Here is an 11,953-nt window from a genome sequence, read left to right on the forward strand (position 1 = left end):
GCGTCTGCCAACTCTGGCCAGTGTAATTTAGAGCTGTGCAGGCTATTTCTGAACCTGGAGCAAAGCACCTTCTGTCCCTCGATAACTCTGTTTCCTCCCGAGGCAATGCCGCTCACTGATTGCACTGCTCTTTGGGAGCTTTCGACCTTTGTCCCAGGGCCTAGTTTTAACCTGTTTCCTTGTTTCGCTGAACATGGAGTTAAGGTTTTTGTTTCTTATGTTTTCCTGTAACTTTGGGATTATTTTCCAGAATGTAAGTTAGGAATTTTCACTTTCTGGTATCATTTCTGAACTGAAAGCCTATGCATTGCCTTTAGATTTTCTTTACATAAAGTAAAATAAAATGAAAACTATGTTTCCACCATTTTTTAAATTAAACTACAAATATAATGATTTTGAAAAGCATTGTTTTTTTTTAAATTGAAGTGACATTGGCTTATAAAATTACATAAATTTCAGGTGTACATCATTCTATTTCAATTTCTGTGTAGGCTACTTCATGTTCACCGCTCAAAGTCTGATTACCATTGAAATGCATTGTTTTGATTTGATCAGAATATATGACTATAATTGTTCATTTTGAAGTTTACTGTAAAAATAATGAAATTGAAATTTTAGATTAAGAAATGGATTTCATATTAACTGATTGAGTGAAATATTGAAAATAGCCATTAATATTTTAAATAAAACAAAACAAAAAACTATATTATAGGGCTACTAGTCCTTCCATTTTAGAACACATGTACAGAGCCAAGCTAAAATAATTTCCTGGAAGATGTAATATTAAGCAAGTGGAGTTAGCTCAAAATTGCTAGGGAACAGCACGAAGGAATCTGTCTGTGTTAGTAAGGGAAGAGCTAGGTTCACACTAGTAACTTATTGTCCCAGTTAAAATGGAGGATCTCACCTGTGACTAGACTTAGTCATGAGCAATAGCAAGAAAACGTTGGAAGAGGAAAATCACATATTCTAGGTTAAGGATTGAATATGGGGCAGTACTCCATTGCGGAATAGGCAGGCTTTGGTATAATCCCAAGCAAGAATAGAATGAATGTATTATTCAGATTTAAATGATAAAAAGTAAAGGAAAAATGTAATGTTCATCATACATTCAAATAAATAACTCATTAAAGTCATGAGATATATATATATATAGCGGTTATTCTTAATTCTTTCTTCACACTGGTTTTTCCTCCATTTATGACTTTAACCATTTGTTGCTTAAGGTAGCTTAATGGAAAACAACAAAAAATGAGTTGACTGGAATCTGCTTAACATTTAAAATAGTACGTCTTTATAAGATCTGGTATTTTAATTAGCAATAGCAAAAAATTATTTGTGACATGTCTCATAATTTATCACAACACATACATATGTTTGTATGTTGTGGGAAAAGTTATAAGGATCCTTCAAATTTTAGGTATCAGAATATTAACTTTAATAGTTATACAGAATCCTCTCTGTCCAAATAGTTATTTCTATCAATGTCTGTAATAATTATTAGGATGACAGAATATTAGTTAAGAATTTTGGAACCTGTACTGATTTAAATTTGTTCTAACTTTATACATATAATTTTACAGATAGAGTGTTTAACCTAAATAAAATTCCCTCATGCATGTATATTGTAATATTGTAAATATTATTCAACACACATACACACAATGCATGAATGACAAAGTTAGATAACTCTATAAGATCTTATTTATTTTACATTTTAAAACTTGTGAAAATACTAAAGCCATGTGACCAAAATAATATTTTCTACTTTGATACAGTCTGTTTTTATTTTACAAATCTCCCTCTGTATGTTTTGCTCCTAGTCCATGTCTTATGACAGAGACCTTCTTAGTCTAGAGGAATGGCCCTGGCTAACCCTAAATTAACACTGGTTATGAACATGCTAGGATCTATTTGCACAGGGTGAAGAAATTTTAGAGGAAAAATTTAAATGCACGTGTGCCTAGAGTGAAAGACAATAAGAAAAGAATATGCAAAGATTATCCTGACATCATGATCCCATGAGTTTCGAGCTCTACAGAGAGAAAAACTTAACACATTTGTGTTCAACATAGGGTTGACTCAGAGTCGAGAATATTGAAAGACATGAAGCACTATTTTTAGTGATTTAAATCTTTTGCAGGTTGGTCCTGAAAGGTGGCACTCTAGGCAGCTTTGCTCCTTTGCAAATAAGTAACGACAGGTTAGCAGTGGAAATTTGGGTGTCCAGGACGAGAAATAGATGCCCATCAGAAATATGGCAGCAAACAGCAAGGGCCACCTGTTTCTGATTTAGGATATAAATATGAATATGAAATCATTACCACCCACAGACTCTTAATGAGTGAGGAAATTTGAGTTACATTATTACTTCTTAATTCATTCTACATTTTCAATTGCTCTAAATTCACAGTTAAATACCATTTTTGTTATCAATTTTTTATATGCAAGGTTTTTAAGTTTGTTTATTTTGTCCCATTACATTAATCAAAGTATTTGCTACTAATTATACATTTGTAGAAAGACCTCTTATTTTGCATGAGGCTGCATATGTTGCATTTATTACCCTGCATGTGCATATTAAAAAGAAGCGATAATATGTTCGCTGGTAGAGAAGAGCTAGATGCTAAATTCTCCTTTTTTCTCTTCCTTGTGTATGCCTCCTTTGCTGGGTCATCTATGTGTATGTCTATATCATCTATATCTATATCTGCATCCACATCTATCATTATCTAGATGTCATATAATTAACTCCAGTGAATATAAGTTGCAGAAGTGATTTAAACCAATTTCAGGACCTAACCTCCAAGATCGTCTGTTGGATTCTGCTTTACCCCTTTCTCATTCCTTGAAGCTGAAACAAACAATTAGAGATGCCAGAGCTACAAGACAGAAGGAGCCAGGAGTCCTAAGACAGAGCTTGGAACAAAATCCTCAGGAGAGATACCTGGCTTTTGTTTTTTGATGCTACGTGAGTGAGAAATGAACTTTTATTTTATTGTATTACTAATATTTTATGGGTTTTGCTTATATTAACTAGCATAACTTCCCAACTAATACACGTCCCTTTGCGTGCTTTTCATTCTGTAGCAACAGAAAGGGTCCTTTGTTCATTTGTGTACAAAGCTTTCTCTTTTTAGGTGGTTGTAGATCGAGAGTGACCAACATGATATGTTTAATTGTGGTGAATTTTCCATACAACAAAATTTACTGTTCTTAATTATACAATTAAATAAGCTCTGATAAACATACGTATTCATGTACCGCAAGTAGCTATTACCCCAACATTACATAGAGCAGTGCCATCACCTGAGAAAATTCTCTTATGTCTCCTTCAGGTCAATTTCCATTCCCGTAGTACCCGACACCACCACCACCACAGGCAATCTCTCTTCTGATACTGATTACCATATATTAGTTTTTTATGTTCTTGATTCATATAAATGAAATCGTACAATCCATACTTGTCTGTATTTATTTCTTTCAATCTACAAAATACCATCGGATTTCGTGTTTTTGCATGTATCGGCAGTCTACTCTGTTTTATTGCTGAAGAGTAATTAATTGTACGAATACGCTGCAATCTGCTTATCCACACACCTATTTGGGTTATTGCTTTCTTCCCCAGGTTCTAGGTATTGTGAATAAACTACTATGGATATTCATTACAAGTTTTTCTGTGGACTGTATTTTTTAGCAGTTAAATTGCTGGAAAATATTTTAGGTGAATGTTTAACTTTTTAAGGAATTTCCAAATAGTTTTCTATAATTTTATGCCATTTTGCACACCCAAGAGCATGTTTGATAGCTCCATTGGTCCACATCCTTGACGGTAAATTGATATTGTTCGTATTTGTTTTTTGTCTTTTTCAATATTAGTCATTCTAGTGAGTATCTATGTCAACATTAGTTTAATTTGGATTTTCCTAACAGACTGTTTTATGGGGTTATTGGCCCTCCATACTTCTTCATTTATGAAACGTCTGGTCCTGTCTTTGCCTATTTTTATAATTAGGTTGAAATTACATTATTGTTATTTTTTTTAGGAATTCATTATATACTCTGAGTGGAAATCCTTTTTGGATATATGTTGTGATAAATACTGCAATTCAGCCCCCTTTATTAAAGATTTATTGACACAACTTTTGGGACTACTATCAACAGACAGCCTTTGTTGTCAACTTCTTCAGGAATTGCCTCAGCTGTAGAGATCCACTTCACTCAAGATCGTGGTCATTTTTGACACGGGCTACATTCGAAGACTGATGGATGTGGGAGTGCAAAAGTAGGAAAAACTTTGAAAGTCCAGAGCTTCTTATGGAGTCAGACAACTTTCTTGTTGTGCCCTAGATTTTAGCTAAAGTTTTTTCTCTTTACAACCATGCTCTCTTCCCTTCCTTTCCGCAGGTATATCATACACTAAACTCTATCCTAAGTCTATTCATCAGGTATACAAGCCTATGGCATGTGATACCAAGAAAGATCAAAGAAAGATGGCATGAGGATAGGATACTGGATCTGGATTATTTGACACCAGACGGACAATGAGGACCCTATCATTGGTTATAGGTGAGACACAGATATTCCTTGGTACAGGTGGTAACTAAAACTTTCACTGTTAGTGAACTGGAATGGTAAACCAGTGAAAGAGGATGCATTACCAGGTGTGATTCTCTAGGCTTTTGCTAAATATGGAGAGGACAATGTAATAGTATGACATTGCTGAGTTTGACTGATGCTTTGGAAAATGCTAATGAAAAGCTGAGAGTAATTAATTGCTAATTAAAAGCTAATTATGAAAACTGATGAGGCTTCTTGGTAGCTTGCAAATAGGTTCTCATCTACTACAGTTGGAAGACAGAGAACTCTAAAGTACAGTTCATGGTCTTCAGAATATCCAAGCTTCAAAGAAGTTTAAATTCTTCTCCAAGACAAGTTTACTAGGCTAAGTCCATGGTCCTACTTGGAAAAGAACGAGTTGCTGACTCATGGGATGGGCACAACTTAGTTAATGTCTCAGAAAACTTCGAATCCTCAGATTATACATGCTCTGAACATGCATAAATGGCTCACCTTTCCGTATAAAGAGCTAGTACTCACCACTTGTTTGGAAATAATACTGAGGTTTTTCGCCTTCAAGACATATGCATTCCCCACACCCCCAAATCTGCTTCCCCTCTCCTCCCAGGTATTGGCCCTAAACAAGCCTTAATCTCCACATAATGCAGACATGGTTGTGCTGAGCCTGATGGGGAAGAAAAGGGACGGTGCTCCAAAGGAGCTACCAAACCTAAAGCCAAAAACATAGACCAACAGGAACTAAAACAATGTGTATGCAATTTGATTTTGAGGGTGACTGATGAAGGAAGGTCTAGACCAAAAGGTTGGATGAGCAAGAGTCTATTGATTAGAGAGTAATTTCCTGGCATACAGAATTTAACATTGCAACAAGGACCTTTGGAGATGATGTGAAGTCGTTACTAGGATAGCTCCTAGGTGCATAAAATAGTGATTGCCACACCAAGCGGTGGAGAGTTACTGTGACAGTCAGGAGAAGAAGGGATTAAAAGGCTCAGGGTGGTCATAATGGATTGGGTATATTACATAAGGCTGGGAGACCCACAAAATGATTTTGTCCCACAGAACTGCCAGGAGCACGCAATTTATGAAGGCCATAAGGAATACACTAATGAGAAGGGCACATGCATTAAGAATTTCAGTGGTGCCTCACATCTATAGATCATGGCTAGAGGTAGGAGGCACTATTACAAAAATAGGTCCATGGATAACAGTGGGTCTAATAGGACTCTGAAATTATGCAGGTCAGTTGGTGACACAACTAATTGAATCAATAAAAACATAATTATGATATCAGTGGCAAGATCAGAGAAGCAGTTGGTAAAGGGTAGAAAGGGTAAGGGTGGAAAGGGTACTAAGTCCTTATAGAGGTCACAGAGATGTTTATTAGAAATTAGTATTCCTATAAGCAAATCAGATGGACCTACAAGGGTACTATTCAATTCGTATCATTAAAACAAATCAAGGATGAAGGTTCAGGAGGCTGAGAACAGTGCTCCAAGAAAAAAGGCATAATCACTTGTCCAGTTAATGAACCTGAACTGGTTTTGAAACCTGAAAGAAAATGATTGAAAAAAGCCTCATCTCCAAGGGGAAGGAGTTAAGCATACATCACAATGACCACCTAATCCTTCCCCAAAGGGATCTACAGTCATTTACTTAGATAACAGGACACTAGGGAAAGGGGACAATCTATTTCAAGGGCTGATGGACAAAGGGTAGGAGTTAGCATCGATGCCCAAAGACTCAAAGCATCACTATGGTTAAGATCTCAGAGCAAGTTGAGGTCGGGGTGGGGGGAGGGAGGCTAAGGGGGCATGGCAAGGATCTGGCGTCACAGTCCTTCCACTGTACATTCCCCTGAACGTAAAATTAGAATAAACATACTTGGTAATTGGCAAAAACCTCATACTGGGTTCTTGGCCTCTGGGATAAGAGTCATCACATTTGGGTACTTAGCCCATTGTTTAATGAAGTTATTGGGGCTTTTTGTGATTGCATTGTAAGAGGTCCTTATATATTTTGGAGATTAACCTCTTATCAGATATATGTTTTGCAAATATTTTCTTCAGTTTCATAGGTTGCCTTTATACTCTCTTGATTATTTACCTTGCTTTGCAGAAAGTTTTTGGTTTGATGTAGTCTCACCTGTTTATTTTTGGTTTTTGTTGCCTATGCTTTCGGTGTCATAACCATACAATCATTGCCAAGACCAATATTAAGAAGTTTTTCTGTGTATTTTCTTCTAGGAGTTTTACAATTTCATGTCTTGCATTTAAGTCTTTAAGCCATCTTGAGCTGATTTTTGTGTATAGTGTAAGATAAAGCCCTAGTTTCATTCTTTTACATATTTCTCCAGAGAAAACATAGAAATGGCCAACAGGTACATGAAAATGTTCAAGATCACTAATCATCAGGTAAATGAAAATCAAAACCACACTGGGGTATCACCACACGCCTGTCAGGACAGCAATTATCAAACAAGCAAAGACAACAAGCGTTGGCGCTAACGTAGAAAAATTGGAAGTCTTGCACACCGTTGATGGGAATGCAAAATGTTGCAGCTGCTATGGAAAACAGTATGGAGATTCCTCAAACAAATAAAAAGAGAATTACCATATGATCCAGCAATCCTACTTCTGGATATTTACCCTAAACAATTGAAATCAGGATCTCAACAAGAGTTAGCGCTCCCATGTTAACTGCAGCATTAGTCACAGTAGCCAAGATGTAGAAACAACCTAAGAGCCCAGTGACAGATAAATAAATAAAGAAACTGTGGTATATACATACAATAGAATACTATTCAGACTCACAAAAGAAAGAAATTCTGCAGTATGTGACAATATGGTTGAACCTTGAGGATGTTATGCTAAGTAGAATAAGCCAATCATGAAAGAACAAATACTGTATGATTCCATTTGTATGAGGTATCTAAAATAATCTCATGGAAGCAGAGGATAGGATAGTGGTTGCCAGGGGCTAGGAGGAGGAGGGAATAGGGAATTACTAATCAATAGGGAAAAAGTTTCATTTAAAGAAGATGAATAAGCTCTAGAAATCTGTTGTATAACAGATTCGTACATATGTAGAACATTATGTCTCAACTCAACAATGGGTTGTAGACAAAGTTTTAGGGGGTGTAGCTCATGTTAAGTGTTCTTGCCACATCAAAATAAAATTTAAAAAAAAGTCATTATATTTGGTATTTCCAAGTGAAAGTCACACTTTTCAACTCTCCACTCACCAAAAGAGTAAATAAAACTATATTGTATTCCAAGAATTTGACCAATTTTAAAGTTCTAAAAGAGATATGCTGGTGATCACTGTCATATAATTTTATTCACAAGTCTCACCTCTGCCAAAACCAAAAAGATACTGCTGAAGCAAAGTAGGTTACCACAAACTCAACCAAATATACCCCAAATAGTAGCCACCATGATACCTTTACTAGAGCAGATTAGTAAAGCTTCATACATATTGCATTGTACCATTGAGCTGATGAATAAAGTCTTTTTTCTATGACTGTCAGGACTGTACAAATTTACATGGAATGGACAATATACATTAACAGTTTTGCCCTTGTGCTTTGTTGGCTCTCCCACTATCTTTCATAGTCTGAAGAGATCCGGGCCATCTGGACAGTCCAAAGAACGTCACCTTGATCCACCACACTGATGATGTCATAATAACTGGACCACAGGAGGAAAAAGGAAATATCACATTTAAGGCCTTGGTATGCATAGGTACTCCAGAAGCTAGAATACAAACCATAAAAAGATTCAGGAGCCTGACAGTTCTATAAAATGTGGAGGGCTTGAATGGCTATGGGCATGCCAGGACAAACTAGCAAAAATAGAATACATGATTGCATCTTGCACCTGTCACCATGATGGAGGATGCACAGTGCCTGGGAGACTTCTCTGGGTTTTGGAGGCAGCATATTAAACACCTGGGAATACTACTGTGACTTATATACTGGGTGACATAAAAGCCTGCTTGAATTGTGTAGGGACCAGAATAGGAAAGTGTTCTGCCGTAGGTTCAGGCTGCAGTGCAAGCGGCCCTGAACTTCAGCCATAACACGTGGCAGATCCTATGGTATTAGATATATCAATAGTGTGAAAAATTGTCATGTGGCGTGTATAGCAAACCTCTAAGGGAATATCAAAATGCAGACCTCTAGATTTCTAGAGAAAGACTAAGCATCTGCAGCAGTGAACTACACACGTTTTGAAAACCAATGAGCACTGCTACTGAATCTTGATGAAAATGAAGTGACTGACCATGTGGCATCACAATGGCCTATCATGACCTAACTTCTGTCAGACTCAGCAAATCATAAGATCAACTAGGCTCAGCGACAATTTACTGTAAGTTAGGAGTGACAACTATGGAATTTCAAGATAAATAAGACGAGAGGGCACAAGTGAACTCCTGGAGCGTGTAGCAGAGCCTCACATCATTCATTAATGTTGTGGAAATGCCCTTCCTTCAGCTCACACATAGGGTTATCTGGGGAATCTTTTATAACCAATTGATGGAGGAGGGAAAGTTCAAGCTTGGTTCACAGATGAACCAGCTTGATACCTGGGTGCAAGCCAAAAAGAGAAAGCCATTGCACAGCCATTTCACTTAGGGATAACATTGAAAGAGAGTGGCAAGGGAAAATGCTCCCAGTGGGCAGAGAATGGTGGACATGGCCATCTAATTTATGTGGAAAGAGAAGTGGCTGGAGTATAGAATGTATATGGATTCAAAAATCAGTTGTGAATGGCTCGGCTGGATAGTGAGCAGCTGTAAGGAGAAAGATTGTAGGATTAGAAATACTGCAAATAATTTCTGTAATGTATGTAATATTTATAACAAAGTGTTAAAATCTTCATATCACATGTTAACACTGAACAGAGAATATTCTCCATAAAAGAGGCACACAAGTAGAAAAATACCTCGGCTGGTTTTTTATTTAATTTTTTCTCTTAAAAAATGTAAATAGCTTGAGGGCAGCTCAGGGTTTGGATACCAGGCATGGACCTAGTATTGCTCGTCAAGCCACACTGTGGCAGCATCCCACATAAAACAGAGGAAGATTGACATAGATGTTAGCTCAGTGACAACCTTACTCAAGCAAAAAGAGGAAGATTGGCAATAGATGTTAACTCAGGGCCAATCTTCCTTATGCACTCAGAAAATTGTAAATGGCTTAATATACTATAGAAAGTTGGCAAAATGATATGAACTTAAGAAAAAACTGAAATGACCACTAAACAGAGACCTTAAAGTTTGCAGAAGACTTTTAGGACATTCCTGGGTCGGCAATCAATTCTCAGGCTCCATGTCACTTTAAATGCTAGCAAATATCTTGAGATGAGGCCACTATGGGTTTGCGCTTCTCAAGTTTCCCATTTTATTTCCTTCCAGGCTCAGACTCCTGAAGTTTTCCTGGTTTTATTTCCTCCAGGATATTTCCTCTGTTGGGGCCAGCCCCAGGTTCAGCTGGCCTCCATAACTGGCAAATGAAATCAGGGAAGAGAATGTTTCAGGTTGAGTCACCTCAGAGGGCGCTCCCTTCTCTGAAATTTTAGTTCTTATTGCTTCACGACTTTGAGATACATTTAAAACATGATTTTTGTAATACATCTAATTGTTCCTAGTTTTTGCAGCAAAGCATTGATCTGTCATGATCAACCATATTATGGATGGAAGTGGAAATTCCTATTACTGATTATAATTTCAAAGTAGTAGCTCGATTCGCAGATATTTTTGATATGCTAACATAAGTTTTCTCAACATAGAACTAGACTTTGCTTTTTTCTGCATTTAAAAAGGCACAAGGCTGAGGACAAAGTCAACAAAAAAGCCTCTATCCGTAGAGGTTATTAAGTACAAAGGGACTTCACAGCCTTCATTGCAAACCCTGCATCAGTGCCAACTGGTAAAGCATTTCAGGAATAGAAAGGTTGTTAAGGAACATACACTTTGAAGTATTTTATTTGGATCTGTAAATAGCTATGATGGTCCACAATCTAGAAAATTGAATATAATCAAGTATGTTATTTGTATGCTCTGAGGTTGCTCAAGAACTGATGAATACAGGCAACCTTAAATTGAAGGCCAAACAAATGCCGAGGAGAAGCAATATAGAAAAAGAAAAGGGCTCAAAGATCATGAGGTAGGAAACTATGTAACAAGTTGTTGATATCGTCTCACGTCGGTCATACACCTGTAGATCACCAGCACTCTGAATGCAAACTAAGAAGACAAGCTAATGGAAAAAAAAGAACCAATAGAAGGAAAATGAGGAGAAGACAATAACAACATAGAGGAGGCAGTAATGTCAGTATTTACCATAGCGAAAATTTTAGAACAAGCAGAAAAGCAGCTTCGTGAGGAGGCTAAATTTCCACAGAGGTAAAGGTTGATACAAAAGAACAAAAATGGATTACAATGTAGACTTTGAAAAATGACATTTTCTTCAATGTTCTAGGATAAAATGCCTAATATTCTTTAGCTGTCTCATGTCCACAATCCCCCCAAAACCTTGATTGAAAATGCAGAAGAAATGGTTGAAGAAAGACTAAATTCCTCATCGAATAAAATGGGATTAATAAATTCAAAGGCAAAATTAACACTAATTTCTTTTTCCTTTTTTGGTTTGTTTTTATTTTTCATTTTTCTCCCCAAAGCCCCTTGGTACATAGTTACACATTTTCCTTTTTAGTTGTGGGTCCTTCCAGTTGTGGCATGTGGGACACTGCCTCAGCATGGACTTCTGAGCAGTGCCATGTCTGCACCCGGGATCCGAACCATCGAATCCGGGCCACCGAAGCAGAACGTGCGCACTTAACCGCTGAATCGCTGGGCCAGCTCCCAATACTAATTTCCAATAGGCACAGGCTTATTATGTTAAACATTTCCAAATCATGCCAAAATTCAACGCAATTTTCTGTTTTAAATTTACTAGGTAAGGGTGACTGATGGAAGGGAAGAAGATGAAACACTTTTTTTAAATGTTATGGCAGAAAATCATCTCTATTGGAAAAATAAATTACACTATCCTCTGGAATTATAGCAGAAAACAAATGTACTATATAGAATGTAAAATGCTAGAATCTGGGAATACCTCCTAATGGTAAAGTATAATTTTGAATCTAGTATAATTTCTTAATGATGGGTAATTCATAGGAAAATTTCCTAAGACAGTGATTTATACAGTTGGAAGAAATAAAGATGAAAATAAATAGAAAAAGTAAAAATTTTCAGTGATTTTATTCTTAAAGTAGATATATTTTCATAGTTAATTCAATAAATTAGAAAATAAAAAAATAGGAAAAAATGTAGTGAAATGATAGAGACATATGAAACAATCAGAGAA

This window comes from Equus caballus, chromosome 10 (assembly GCF_041296265.1).
Source record: "Equus caballus isolate H_3958 breed thoroughbred chromosome 10, TB-T2T, whole genome shotgun sequence".
Lineage (NCBI taxonomy): Eukaryota > Metazoa > Chordata > Mammalia > Perissodactyla > Equidae > Equus > Equus caballus.